We start from the raw sequence: 14,535 nt of genomic DNA, 5'->3' as shown, positions 1-14,535 counted from the left end.
AGAGAGAGAGAGAGAGAGAGAGAGAGAGAGAGAGAGAGAGAGAGAGACCCCCTGACAGATTCTCCAATCCCAAACAGTCAGCCTTATTAAATACATACATGTATGAGCAGCACTAAGTGAGAAGGATGCATGTATAAATACTGTGTGTGTGTGTGTTTGTATGTGTGTGCATGAAACAGTTTAAAAGCTGTCATGAATTTGAGAATAAGAGGTACATAAGAAGAGTTTGGAGAGAATGAAAATGTAAACACAGAGCAAATGTATGAAAGTCTCAGAAACTTTTTTATTAAAATTTAAAATATTTATTCATGTAAAATTTAAAATATTTATTCTTAAAACATCATTTTGTTTATACCTCAGTTCTGGAATGTTTTTGTCCCACTTCTTGAGTTCTGGGAACACAGGCTTGTGCCATATACTACCATGGATGCATTTGCAAATATTTTCCTGCAGACTATTGCTTTTCTTATTTTATCAATTGTTGTCTTTTGTAGTGGAAGTGTTTTAGATTTTTATGGGGTCTAATTTATTTGGATTTTTACAGATATTTTTATATTTTTAATATTGTATTTAAAATACCTTTACCAAATTTAAGGTCACAATGATTTTCTCCTGTTTTTTGTGTTTTTTCCCTCTGTGTAGCTCTTATATATAAATCTATGATCTTATCTAATTTTTAGTTAATTTCATGTGTTATATGAGAAAAGACTATAAGGGTTTTTTGTTTGTTTGTTTGTTTTTTATATCTAGATATCCAACTTTTCTCCACTTGTCTCAAAGAGAGATTTCAGAGCTGAGTGCTTGGTTTGGGAGTAGATACCACAAACATAAAGGTTAATGACACAGCCCCATGCAAAGTCTTTACATACAGCAATACACATGTCTTTCAACCTAGAAAATTAGAACACAACTCAAGAGTGGTAATTTAAAAATGAGTTTAAGATTAAAAAACAAAACAAAACAAAACAAAACAGGGGATTGGCTTTGTTGTCTTCTGGGAAAAGACATGCATGTGTAGACTTCATATAGCAAGGTGGCTTCAAATTCGTTCACTTTTTTAGTTTCTTAACATAGTAGCTGGCCCTGGTTTATTTTGATACAAACCTAAATATTTAGAATATAGATGTTATCAGTATATTTAGAATATACTGATGTTTGCTAATGAGCTCATACTTGGTATGTTTAAAGCTGCAATTATAATGGTGTCTTAGAACAAATTATTCCTCAGCTTGTGCTTCAGAACAGGTGTTTTATGTGGGTATTATAAAAAGTGGCCAAAACTGGCTTAATGGATAAATGCTGGATTAGAAATCCAGAGACTTAATCTCTGTGCTCTTGACATATCACCTAACTTCTTAGATCAAGTTTTATCTGTTCAGTCAGCACTTTTTGAGTGTTCATGATTTACTGGACAATGCGAGTTACTTTTAAACGGAGGTAAGACAAACCCTTCCACTGTCATAGAGAGGAACAGGAATGACAGTGTCATGGTTTGTGCTTGTTCTGCTGTTCTCCAGGTCTAGCAATGCACATTTCTTCTAAGAAAGTAGTTAATTGAGGAAAAACAAAGAAAATTTCCCAGCATGAACTTTTAGGATGTATCTGCAGGAGAGAACTTCATTTGTAGATGTATAAACTAGGAATCCATTCCTAGTGTGAGTGTAAGCAGCCTTTGGAAAATAGATCCTCATAGTGTTGAAAGGAGGTGTATTCATTTCTATACGAAAAGTGAAAAATGTAAGGACTTAGAAGTCTATAGAAACCTTGGTGAGTACTGGGTTTCCAAGTTTCTGTACTATACTAAAACACATACTATTTCTGATACTTGTTTTATTTCCCCCCAAAACCAAACCTACAATAACGATATTTTGTTAAGAATAAATTCACTTTACTACATCATAAGAGCATGTATTTGACATAAGTTAATGTCCTGATACTCCTGTGAAAACTTAGCTTTCAGATACTGAGTACTATTTTTGGAAACATTTTTTTAAAATGCTGGAGCACCTTCAAACTTGAGCCTAACCATCCCAGGAGTCTATCTTGTGTTACCCAGACAGTGCGTCTATGTTTTTTGAAAGCTTTTGATACTTTGGTTTGAGATATCTCTATAATTTTGTCTGGTTAACCTCTGTATACACCTACACACTCACACCCACCACACCCACATTACTTTTTCTTGGTAGGAGAGGAGCTAGGGCAGTGTTAAACTCTAAAGCTATAAGTAAGCTAAGCTGACACTGCTTTCATATAACTATATAATATTGGTTTGGTAAAAGTAAATCTAGGATCAACCATTGTTTAAGTTTTCTTCTATATGTCTTAATTATGCATTGCATATTGAAACTGCTCTAATCTATTAGTCAGAGTGCTTAGTCTCAAGTGATAGAAATTTCATTCAGATTAGCTGAAGCAAAAGTCAAATTTGTTGACACTTTTAACTACAAAGTATAGATGTGGACTTGGCTTTCACCTGGCTTTAGCCAGGTGATCTGTAAGATTCCTGTTTCCTGTGTCATTTGATTCAGCATTACCCTAGGTCTGACTCATCCTTGCACAACTGCTCTGCAAGTGCTACTCATTGGTGACACAGCACTTCCAGACTTACTCAGTGTTTGTAAGTCTGAAGCAGAAGAGGACTTTTGGGGTTTATATGGAAGACATCAACAAGAGACTCTAGCTTGTAAGGCTTGAGTCCTGTGTTTACCTCTGTGCTCCAATCCTCATGAACAGTAGAAGACTGGCTGGTCTAGGAACTGTCCCATCTCTTAAAGCTAGGAAAGAGAATGGTCCTTTAACAAACTCTTCAGACATCCATGGGGAAAGGAGTATCAAGTTTCTTGGGTGTGTCAGACACACTCACAGGGTGTTGCCCCACGTGAGAAGATGCTGATAGAAAACTTCACATGTAAGTCACACTAGTGTCCATTGGCCACAAAGAGGCAAATCTGCTTGGTGAATCATTGTGTTGTTTATTTATCTCTAATATTATAGTCTATTTAACTCCATCCTTGCTTAATCTTTTGTGTGGCAATATAAAAGCTTTCATGTAATTGGCATATATTCTATTGATACTAATTTTCAAATTGTATCATTTTATAAATATTCTCATTGAATTTTCTTGTGTAAACCATGACAGTTTCATTAAAAAAAAAAACTATGAATCTTACTGAGAAGCATTATTAAAACATACCTCTTTCTGATAGATCTGCTGATGGTAGTTACTGGTAATGTAAAAAGAATCTTAGTGGAGTTTATTCAATACCTTGTTGAAGACTAAGGAAGAACTTTTAAGTAACCGCAGTTATAAGCAGCCTCCAGAAAACCACCTTTCCCTTTATAGAATATTTTCAATCCTTAGACTGTGACTGTGATCAGCTTTTAGAAATTGCAGCACATTTATGAAGGAAAGAATTACACTCATGTATTTTAAATAGCAAGGCTACATACAATGTTTTTATCCTTATCAATTAGGATAACAGCAACAATACTAAAAGCCATGCCATATGTACAGATCAAATGAACATTTAAATACAACATAGTAGAAATCTTTGCCTCTCAAAGACAAATAATAAAATTTAAGTTCACTGGGGCTTTAGAAAGCATGAAGGATGAAGGATGAAGTGAGACGTACAGACCCTGTTCTATAGTTATCCAGAACTGTGTGTGTGCATGTGTATGTGAGTGTGCTTGTGTGAATGTGTTTGAATATATGTGAGTGTATGTGTGAATGTGTGTTTGTGTGTGTGAGAGAGTATGTATGTGTGTATGTGCGTGTGTGAGTGTGTGTATAACAAGAGTTCCTGTGTCATGGTTAATTTTAGCAAGCTATCTTGTTCTTTCAATCTTTGCCATCGAATCAAGAGCATTGTGTGAGAGGGTCACTTGTTCCTACGCAATACACTGACATACTTAATGGCAGACGTCAACTTCCTTGCTGATGGTTTAGGACAAGAAGGATGATTACATGATTTTCTAATTAGTGAATGTTCCATAATTTAACTATTCATATGCAATAATTATATGTGAACACAGATGAGAAAGCTGAACTGTCAGCTCATGTGATTAGGTTTTCTTCATGTGGCATTATTAGTTGTTTAGAAATGCACATCTCTTAAAATTTTATTTCATAGTCATAGATAGTAGGGAAGAAGGATGGAGTAGCAGTGTGGGTGGAAGTGATCCACTGGGTCCTTATGCCATGAGTGAAGAAACTATTATTGGAGGAGAGAAAATGCACAAAGCTTGCAGATAGACCAGGCCAATGTGATAGGTAATAGAGCAGGTTGTGTTAATGAAAATATTGAAAATACAGAACAGAGAACAATGGCATGAAAATGATAAGAAAATAGTCTCCAACTAGAACTCTATAATCTATCAGTCAATTGTAAGGGCAGAATGAAGATATTTTCAGGTAGGGAAGATTGGTAAACATTATCTCCCTTGAAGATTCTCTTAGAAACCCACATAAACAAGTAATTCAAGAAAGACAAAATCCTCTGCCCAAGACAGATGGACTCAACACAGAGACCATCAGGAAAATCTCACTAGGCATCAAGTCTAGGGGGCCACAAGTGACCAGCTGAATGAAGTGATAGGGTTAAATCACTCTGTGAGGCTATGCCACTCACAAAGTGATTATGTGGTGGATCCGGTGGTGCATGCCAAAAAATTATTAGAACCTGGAGTACCACTGAATTAAGGAATTTTAGCAAAAATATAATTTAAAACAGTTTAGTAACTAGAAGAAATATCAGTACTTATAAAATTGATTATTCATGGGGAGAATGCCCAGAGACTGATACAATGGAGTACCATGTTTTTGTTACTATTTGATTATGTTATCAAGTATATCAGTTATTTTGATTAAAAATTAAAGCCAAGGTGAAGTAAAAGCTGTTTAGTATAAGATTTGTTCAGTATTTAAAGATATTGATAGTAGGAAAAACCAGATGTGGGCTGTATGAAAACTTTCTTCACAATTTTAATGTAAATCTTAAACTATTATAAAAAATACAGTTGTGCCGGGCAGTGGTGGCAGACGCCTTTAATCCCAGCACTCGGGAGGCAGAGGCAGGCAGATTTCTGAGTTCGAGGCCAGCCTTGTCTACAGAGTGAGTTCCAGGACAGCCAGGGCTACACAGAGAAACCCTGTCTTGAAAAACCAAAACCAACCAACCAACCAAACAAACAAAAACCAGATGTTTTTAAAAGTCAGTGAAACAAAATGATAGTACATAGCATATAGAAGATTAGACATAACACAGTAAATTAAATGAACATCAACATGTATTATGTTAATAGATACTCCCTGTACACATATATTTAAAATTATTTAGTATTTCCAATGTTATTATTTCTCAGAGAAACATATGCTTTAAAAATAATCTGTTTGATTAATTGGCAGACATCTTTCTCATTAGTGGAGTAATATAACCTTGAGTCATAACTATCAACTCCCCACCTCTATCCCATTTCTGTATTAAGCCCCATTAGTTCTAGCAGGGTGGTTGCAGAGGACATGGCAATTAGCTTGAGAAGGGCTCTGCTATATCTGCAACCTGTTGTGTTCGCCATGGACTCTGCTGCTTCTCTTTTTCTTATCAGTTTGGCTAAGTAATAGTCCAGTTTCAAAGGCAATCAGCAATTGTCAGATGACACGGTGAAGGAGGGTGGACAACAAAGTTGTAGGATGACAACTTTATCCTTGGGTTTCAGATATGTATGGTACCTGCTGTTGCTGTTGTCAGTACAGGCACAAAATGACAAGTCTAGAACAAAACTATACTGAACATACAGTGCCCACTAACACCTTTTAAGATGGTTTTGCTTATTTCCTTATTGATTCTTATACTTTCTAAATCCCCCTTTATGTTTTTAAAGTACTAGACATTGCAGGAAACAACTCGGTGACCTATTTTCTTATAGTGGATCTAGCAAATGAAAATGACAGCCCGTAGTAGCTAAATATCCAAGCTTTAAGATCATATTGTAAAAGTCCTAACTGGCATAATGACCTATAATTTTCTTTTCTTTTTTGGCATCACCCATATTAAACCTTGTACTTCCAGTTTCCCTCAATCACATAATTATCAGATATTCTTGTGGGTTTTAAAAGGCATTTTAAAAATCATATTATTTAATTAATTGACCAGTGTGCTTCATCAAGTGTAATCTCTTGTGCTCAGATGGGGCATTGTCTAGTTCAGTAGTTGGACGCAGTGAGGCCTTTTTCTGATCTTTCCAATCATTTCTCTGTTGAATGTTACACTACTTTCTGTGTGAAGTGAGGCATTTTAGGGTTGTGTAAGTGCTTCTTATTGTACATATAAACTGAACTCTATTTCTAAGTGTGATGCAGATTGGCCATCTTTGGGCTTGTTGATTTTCACCATGTCAGTAATAGCTAAATAAACATTGGCTTTTCCTTGATTTTTGAACTAGCTTGTTATAATGAAGGACAGAATGTCTAATTACCCAACCCCTACCAATATTTATATGTTGAAGCTTTCACTTTCAATGCAATGGCCCTGGGGTTGAGGCCTTTGGGGAAATAACTAGATTTAGAAGCAGTTTTGAGGGCAGACTTTCAAAAGGGGGCTTAGAACCCTTAAGAGGAAGAAAACAATCAGTACCTGTCCGTGCTCCCCATGGCTGCACACTGAGGAATGGTCACATGAGCACAAAGTAGAAGATGGCCATCACCTATTCAGGGAGAAAGCTCATACCCAAGAGGCAAATCTGTTGGATTCTTGATCCTGGAATTTCTAGACTGTGACAAATGTCTACTATTAATCTACCCAGTTTATGATATTTTGTTATAGAAACCTGGGATTATTAAGACACAGAACATTTTCACCATTTTCACTGTTATATTGAATTCAATATAAATACAATATAAATATATAAATACGCCGGGCAGTGGTGGCGCATGCCTTTAATCCCAGCACTTGGGAGGTAGAGGCAGGCAGATTTCTGAGTTCGAGGCCAGCCTGGTCTACAGAGTGAGTTCCAGGACAGCCAGGACTACACAGAGAAACCCTGTCTCGAAAAACCAAAAAAATAAATAAATAAATAAATAAAAAAATAAAAATAAATAAATAAATAAATAAATATATAAATATATAAAATTATATAAATAGCATAGGGCTGATATTGCTATTGAACTTCCTTTGGACCTAGTACTTCCTTTAGTCCCAGGACCATACTCTAAAACCAAATAAAATTAGACTATTTTGGAGGATTCCATAAATTCCTTACTTATTCTCTAATTTTATCATGGTCAGATTTTGTCAGCCTAGGTCAGTACTGTGCATATATCATACTTTTCTTTCCCTGATGTCTGCCTGCCTCACGTACTGGGATATATAATGCCCCGCTTCTCTTAGAAAGCCACCTCTCCCTTTCCTTATTCCTCAGTCCATGCCTTTGAAAGAGACTTACTTCAATAATTGATCTAGAGCAAAGCACTTTGTACGTTTTTTAAGAAAGTGTCTCTTTTATTCTTTTGAGAGTCTAATATAATTATATAATTTTCCCCTTCCCATGCCTCCCCTCATCTCCCCAATAACCCAATCCTCCTGTTATTTCAAATTCATTCCCTACTCCCACCTGCCACCTTTTAGAACATTATCTTCAAATCAAAACAGCTAGAGAATTACATTTTCCTAACCTTACAGACTGAGTCTGAGGTGAACATATGACTCATTTCAGGCCAATGAGAGATAGAGCAAAGGTTTTTCCTGACATCATTGGGCAGCAGACTTAAGCATGTACAGAGGAGAGTGATTCTGAGAGGTGGAGTAAGAGGTGGAGTAAATTTGGGTTATATTACTTGATGCCTGGATCCAGCTTTCAGTGAATTTTTGATCATATGAGAAATCAAATTTTCTCTTTGCTTTAGATGGGTTTAAATTTGGCTTCATAATAATTTAAACCAATAACACTGCTTAGTAACGTGATTAACAAGTTTATAGTTACCAAAAAGTATGTAGAGCTAGCCTCTGCCTGCTCTCGCCTGCTCTGAGATGTGCTCCTCTGATTCACCACAGCCCATTTGTAATGCTGCTCTCTCTGCCTTACATCAGGCACAAAGCTGGTCATGGACTGATGACAAAATTTGTTGAGAAAAATGATCCAGTCATAGTGTGAATCATAAGCTCTTTCCTGAGTCCAGGTTCTTGCTATGATCAATGAGTGTATTGAAAAAATGTTCAATACACTCTTGAGGCCACAGCCTTGTTCCCATTATACAGAAAAAGAAGGAGGATGAAGAGAAGGGAGGAATAAAATTAGGAGAAGAAGAGAGGAAGCAGGGGAAAGGAAAAGGGAGGAAAAAAGTCTAAAAGTACTATCCTACTTTTATTTTCATGATATGCCCTCAATAAAATACCCAATACTTTTTCGGGGTACTATCAAACAGTTGTTATGTTTCAGAGCAAGAATTTTTTTTTTTAAAAAAAACAGAATGATATTCAGTGACTGTTAGGCCTCAAACCTTTATGATTTCTTAATTTTAGACATTATTGGATTTGTTATGATATCCTGATGATTTCTGAAATGCAAAAGTAAGCCTTCTTTAAGAAAGAGAGACAGAAGGATAGACATGTACACACACACAGACACACAGACACACAGACACACAGACACACAGACACAGAAAGAGAGAGAGGGAGGGAGAGAGAGAGAGAGAGAGAGAGAGAGAGAGAGAGAGAGAGAGAGACAGACTTGGGCGAAGGGAAGAGGAGAGGAACAGATGCCCTTTATTTCCAAGGTTAGCCCATTAGTTACGTGTATTTTTAAAAACTAAGCAGTATTTTACATTATGCATTTATTTGGGGAAGAGTTTTTTTTTAATGATTTGTTTAATATTACTTTATGTTCATTGGTATTTTGCCTTCATATATGGCATGCCTATGTGATGATGTCAGGTCCCATGGAACTGGAGTTACAGACAGTTGTGAGCTGCCATGTGGGTGCTAGGATTTGAACCCAGGTCCTCTGAAAGAACAGCTAGTGCTCTTAACTGATGAGCCATCTCTCCAGCCCCTAAACACATTCTTTTTTTTTTTTTTTTTTTTGGTTTTTCAAGACAGGGTTTCTTTGTGTAGCCCTGGATGTCCTAGAACTCACTCTGTAGACCAGGCTGGCCTCGAACTTAGAGATCTGCCTGCCTCTGCCTCCCAAGTGCTGAGATTAAAGTTGTGTGCCACCAATGCCCGGCCCCTAAACACATTCTTATAATGTACTCTAGTTTCCTTTTTATGGCTTTCTTTACCCTAAAGAAATCCTTATGTTTTGTGCCTAACAGCTCCTTTCAGGGCTTCTTGTTGCTCAAGCCACTCAGCGTCTTGTGTGTCCTAACCTTCTTTAGGGCTCAGTTACCTCATGTGTAAAGGGCACTGGGGAAAGTTTAGTCTAGACTTCCTTCCAGTCCTATAAATTCACAGAGATGTATTTTTTTCATCTCATTCCACTCATGATCAAATATATATATATATTTATACTCAGTCACACAGGGGCTATAAACATAAAAAGGCAGTACGTGGGTGAGGGTTCAGGGGACAGGTCACTGTGACTCTGCCTATGATTCACTTCTCCTTGTCTAAGTTAGTATTATCTGCCAAGGCTACCTATTTACAAGGTCTATGACTACTCAGGCTGGTAAATTTCCACAAAAACTGCCTGTTTACAATAGCTTATAGCCATCTGTTTCAGTGTTTATCACAGAGACCCAAGACTTGGTGTTAGTATACATGTATGACAGGCCTATTGCTGATTTTAGGCCTATGGCTGATTTTAGGCCTTCAGTGTATAAGCAGGGATGCCCCTGACATCTCCTTCCTACTCTAAGTATAGACAGGCTGTGGCGAATCTAATCTTGCAAAGGCGGGGATAGAGGCCTGGCCTCCAGTAATTGAAGGGGACCTTGTAATGGCTCTGGTTCCCCTGTCGTTGTCCAGTGAGGCATGAGGGCCATACCTGTCCCAATGTCTTTTTTTCTGGAGAGGGGATACTCTTGACATCAACCCCTATGCAGTCAGGCTTGTCCCTCAGGGAACCCAGAGAGATATTTTTAACTTTTATTGATATTCCCTTGCAATGCTTAGCCTCACAGCCTAAGCAAGAATTCAGATCGCCAGTCAGAGGGGGTTCTGGGTGGCCCTTCTCTGCTTGGTCTAGGGGCAGAAGTACCCTCTTTTAGGTTGGGTGGAGATGGGTTTTGGGAACACCCTGGATAAAGTAACAACCTCATCTTGAGTCTCATGGTCCTCCATAGCTAACTTATGATAATGTATCTGAATAGATTTTGCTACCAAATTATTTATCTGTTGTTTCACAGAGTTAGTCAGCCTATTTGAGGCCCAGGGACCAGCAGAAATAAGCAAAAAGAACCCAAATAATGGTCCCAAGATGAGAGGAGGTAGGGTTGACAACCCTGGAGAGATTGAAATCCAATTCTTGTACCAGCACTCATCTTTCTCTTTCTCTCTCTGACTTTTCTCAGGGCCTTCACTGACCTTCTTCATGCTCTCTTTAACCATCCCTGTCTTGTCTATGTAAAGGCAGTATTCTTCTTTAAGGGCTGTACACAGTCAAGAGCTGTAGACAGCCTTTTCAATTATAATAGAGTAAATCAAGCCCAATAAAGATCTTTGCGATTTTTGAAGGTCTCTTCAGACAGTGAAATGAGGGATTTCTTCAGATTAGTGATGCCAATCTCTAGTTGTTTGATGTTCTTGTCAATGGCCCTTCGAAAGTCTGAGTAGTATAAATTCGGAGGCCAGCATCTGCATTAGAACTTCTAACAGCAGACATCACAGGTGATTCATTTTTACCTGGAAAGGAAAAAGAAGGGAATTCTCAGGGAGATTTCTCTTCCCTGGATGTAAATTGTTATTCATCTTATTTATGGTTGGGTCTGGCTTTGTGGGGGTATCTATTTATTTCATTAATCATTTTGGTAGCCAATTAGCTGTGCCTTCTGTGGTATCAAACAGGCGTATCAATCCTCAGCCCCATAAGGGAACTGGGTCTGGGCTATTCCCTTTAAGTGTAAGAGGGTCCTTCCCCATATCTGTGGCATAGTTTTTATTGGTCTCGGTGATGCCAGAGGCAGTCAGCAGCAGATTTGCCATGAGCTTAGACAATTCTTAAGTAAAAACACATTCATAGAGTGTTCAAATTTTAGAAAAATGATGCATAATTTTTGGTACTTCTATGACTCACAATTTTAAGTTTAGAATATTTCAGATTATATGCAATGATTAGCAGCTATCATAGCATGAGCCATGAGCTCTTTCCTGAGTCCAGGTTCTTGCTATGTCTTCACTGTAATTGGGGTATATTTGGTGAAATCCTGCCTTTATCTGGCTAATGCATAAGAACAACAATTTTTAGCCTAATTCTTAAGAGGCATGCATGCTTCCCGTGCCACTGTGTGTTTCTGTTTCTGTGAGCTCAGGAGAATGACACAAGAAACATGTCTTCATATCTGAATGGAAACTGGAGCTTGCCTAGGCACTGAAAACTGAAGTTGGGCCTTTCTCCAGAGTCCAGTTTGATCAACTGACCTGTGATATAAAGATAAATAACTATTAACTCTGGTGTGGCCGACGACAGAATTTTGTAACAACTAACTGATGTAATAGGCACCCACAAATATAATTATAGAAAGGTAGACAGTGAGGTGCTTTGGTATACATCCTGCTCCTCAAACCCATGGTCCATCCAGCATACCACCAGCAAAACTGCTTTGTTTGTTACTTTGATATGTATCTTTACACAGTATCTTTATAGTAATACAAGCCAACATGTATATATTGTGACATATTTATATGTACACATGTAATATATATGAAGATTATATAGACGTCATTCTTTGTTTTTTACAAGTTGCTTTATTTATAATATCTTAGGTATGTTTCTAGACTGTGGTTATGGTGGTTTGAGTAAGTATGGCTTCCATAGACTCATGTGTTCAGCTGTTTGGCCCATAGAAAGTGGCACTATTAGGAAGTTTGACCTTGTTGGAGTAGGTGTGGCCTTATTAAAGGAAATGTGTCATTGGGGGCTGGCTTTGAGGTTAAGTCTGGTCAGTGTAATAGTCTCCTTCCACTGCAGGTGGATTAAGATGTGGAGTTCTCAGTTCCTTTATCACCATGTCTGTATGCATGCCACTATGTTTGTCACCATGCTCCCCACCATGACGATAATGGACTAAACCTCTGACACTGGAAGTCTGCCCCAATTAAATGTTTTTCTTTATAAGAGTTGCCATGGTCATAGTGTCTCTTCACAGCACGAAAACCCTAAGATACATACATATCACTGTATAGAAAACATTCTGAGTTTTCTGCAGCTGTGCAATAATATATTAGACAGTGTTATGAAAGAATCCACTCACATATTGATGGATAATTGGTTTGTTTTTCATGTTTTGCTATAATTCAATTATGTAGAGAAATATGTGTAAGACTATTTGCAAGAAAATTTTCTGAGGATAAGAAATGTTCCCACATTAAATTTTGTTACTACCAAACTACTTTATAAGGAAACAAGGAATTTTTAACTTAGAAAAGATATTGTAAATATCTAACAGATTTCCTTTAACTTGGAAGGAGGAAAGTAAAAATTTCACACTGAAAACCATCCAGTAGACTTTCTAGGATGTGATGTGCCTGTCAAATTGTTTTCTAAATAACCACATTTATTTCTAGCTTTGGATAAAGCTTCTTCAGCTTTTGTCACTGGTGACTTTAGTCATTATAACTTATCAAAAGACAAAGAATAGATGACTGTTGTATGCTCTTTCATATATATACATATATGAATGTATATATGTGTGTATATCTGTCACTTCCACCAAGGTTCAGAGAACGTTACAAAGGGAAAAATGGAAAGAACAAAGACAGAAAGGATGTAAAAGTGGAAGGAAGGTGTAGGGAAAGACTTGAAATACTGACTTGTATACATTTCACAGCTGCTGAGCTCTGGCATTCACAGGGTTACCAGCATGTGATCTCCATAAGTTTGGTCCCATCAAAATCCTGTCATGGAGGTTTCATATCTAGATAAAAAAGTTGGTGGGGGAGAGACTTCTTGGTGGGGTAATCACTGCTAAGGTGTCCATATTTCTATAAACCAACCCAGTAAAGCTCTTGTGAACAATACTAATGGAACTCATTTGTTTACACAAGGAGGAGTACATTCAGCTGCTAGCATCTGTGCTTACACACACACACACACACACACACACACACGAGAGAGAGAGAGAGAGAGAGAGAGAGAGAGAGAGAGAGAGAGAGAGGAAAGAGAGAGAAAAGGGGAGCTAATTAAGAAAAGGTGATTAGCAGGAGTAGGAAGGGTCAAAGAGATTACAAGCTGTAAGACATATATATGAATATAGTCAAAGTATATTTATGTACAAGTATGAAAATGCCTCAAGCCCAGTAAGTGTAATTAATATATACTAATAAAAACATTAAAAAATCTATAATTATAATTACTGGTTGAACTTTTATAAAGCATGTTTTAAAAATGAATGTTTTTATAATTTTTTTAGTGGATAACTCATTAAGCAATTAAAAAAAATCATCTTGACACTGGAGAGATGTCAACAGTTAAGACTGCTTATTGTTTTTCCAGATATCCTGAGTTTGACTCTTATTGCTCTTCTGTGAGGCTCACAACTGCCTGGAATTCCAGCTCTAGGGAAAGTCAATGCCCTCTTTTCACCTCCATGGGCAATGTACACACACACACACACACACACACACACACACACACCACATACATAAGCTGTTTTAAAATAATCTAATGTTCATTTAATTCTCCTAACAGGCTTGGGATACTGAACCTGGATGAAGTGCTAGTTTGTGAGAGTTTAGGTCCAATCTGCAGCGCTAAGAAGTCTCAGGTTACTGTGAACTATGTGTATTAATATGTTGCTTTTACAGAAACTCAGAGACAAGATTTGGTTTTCCACTATTGCTCAGATAATAAGAATGATCATAGCAAAAGTAATACATATTTGTTGAAGATTTACTGTTTCCCAAGCACATTCCTAGTCCCACATTTGTGGATCATCTTAATGTCAACAGTTGTTGGTAACTACTCTTAATGTCTTAATATCTTCTTTTTACAAATAAGTAAGAGTTTAAGGAAATTTAAGCAAGTTTTCCTAGTTGTGCAGCTAGGAAATAGTGTTGTCAGATACACAGTTCCCAAATTGTTCTTTTGGTCACTTTGAGATGTGTTTGGCTAAATGCTAGTATTTGAATGTAGTTAATGCTGTGAAGGTATTTTGGAGACATGACTCAAGTCCATCTTCTGTTGGTGTTAGAAAGAGAGGTTATCCTCGTTTATCTTCAGGGATATGACTCAATCAGCTGAAAGCCCTTTAGGACAGAGCTGACAGGAAGAAATGCTCTCTGTGGACTAGATTTCAGCTGCCTGAGGCCTCCAGCCTGCTCTTTGTGCTGACTTCCACTGCCTTTCAGATTTGCTTCATCAGCCCCACATTTTCGTACACTG

Source organism: Grammomys surdaster, unplaced genomic scaffold (assembly GCF_004785775.1).
Source record: "Grammomys surdaster isolate TR1022 unplaced genomic scaffold, NIH_TR_1.0 125372, whole genome shotgun sequence".
NCBI classification, from domain to species: domain Eukaryota; kingdom Metazoa; phylum Chordata; class Mammalia; order Rodentia; family Muridae; genus Grammomys; species Grammomys surdaster.
Note: the sequence above shows the minus strand (reverse complement) of the source record.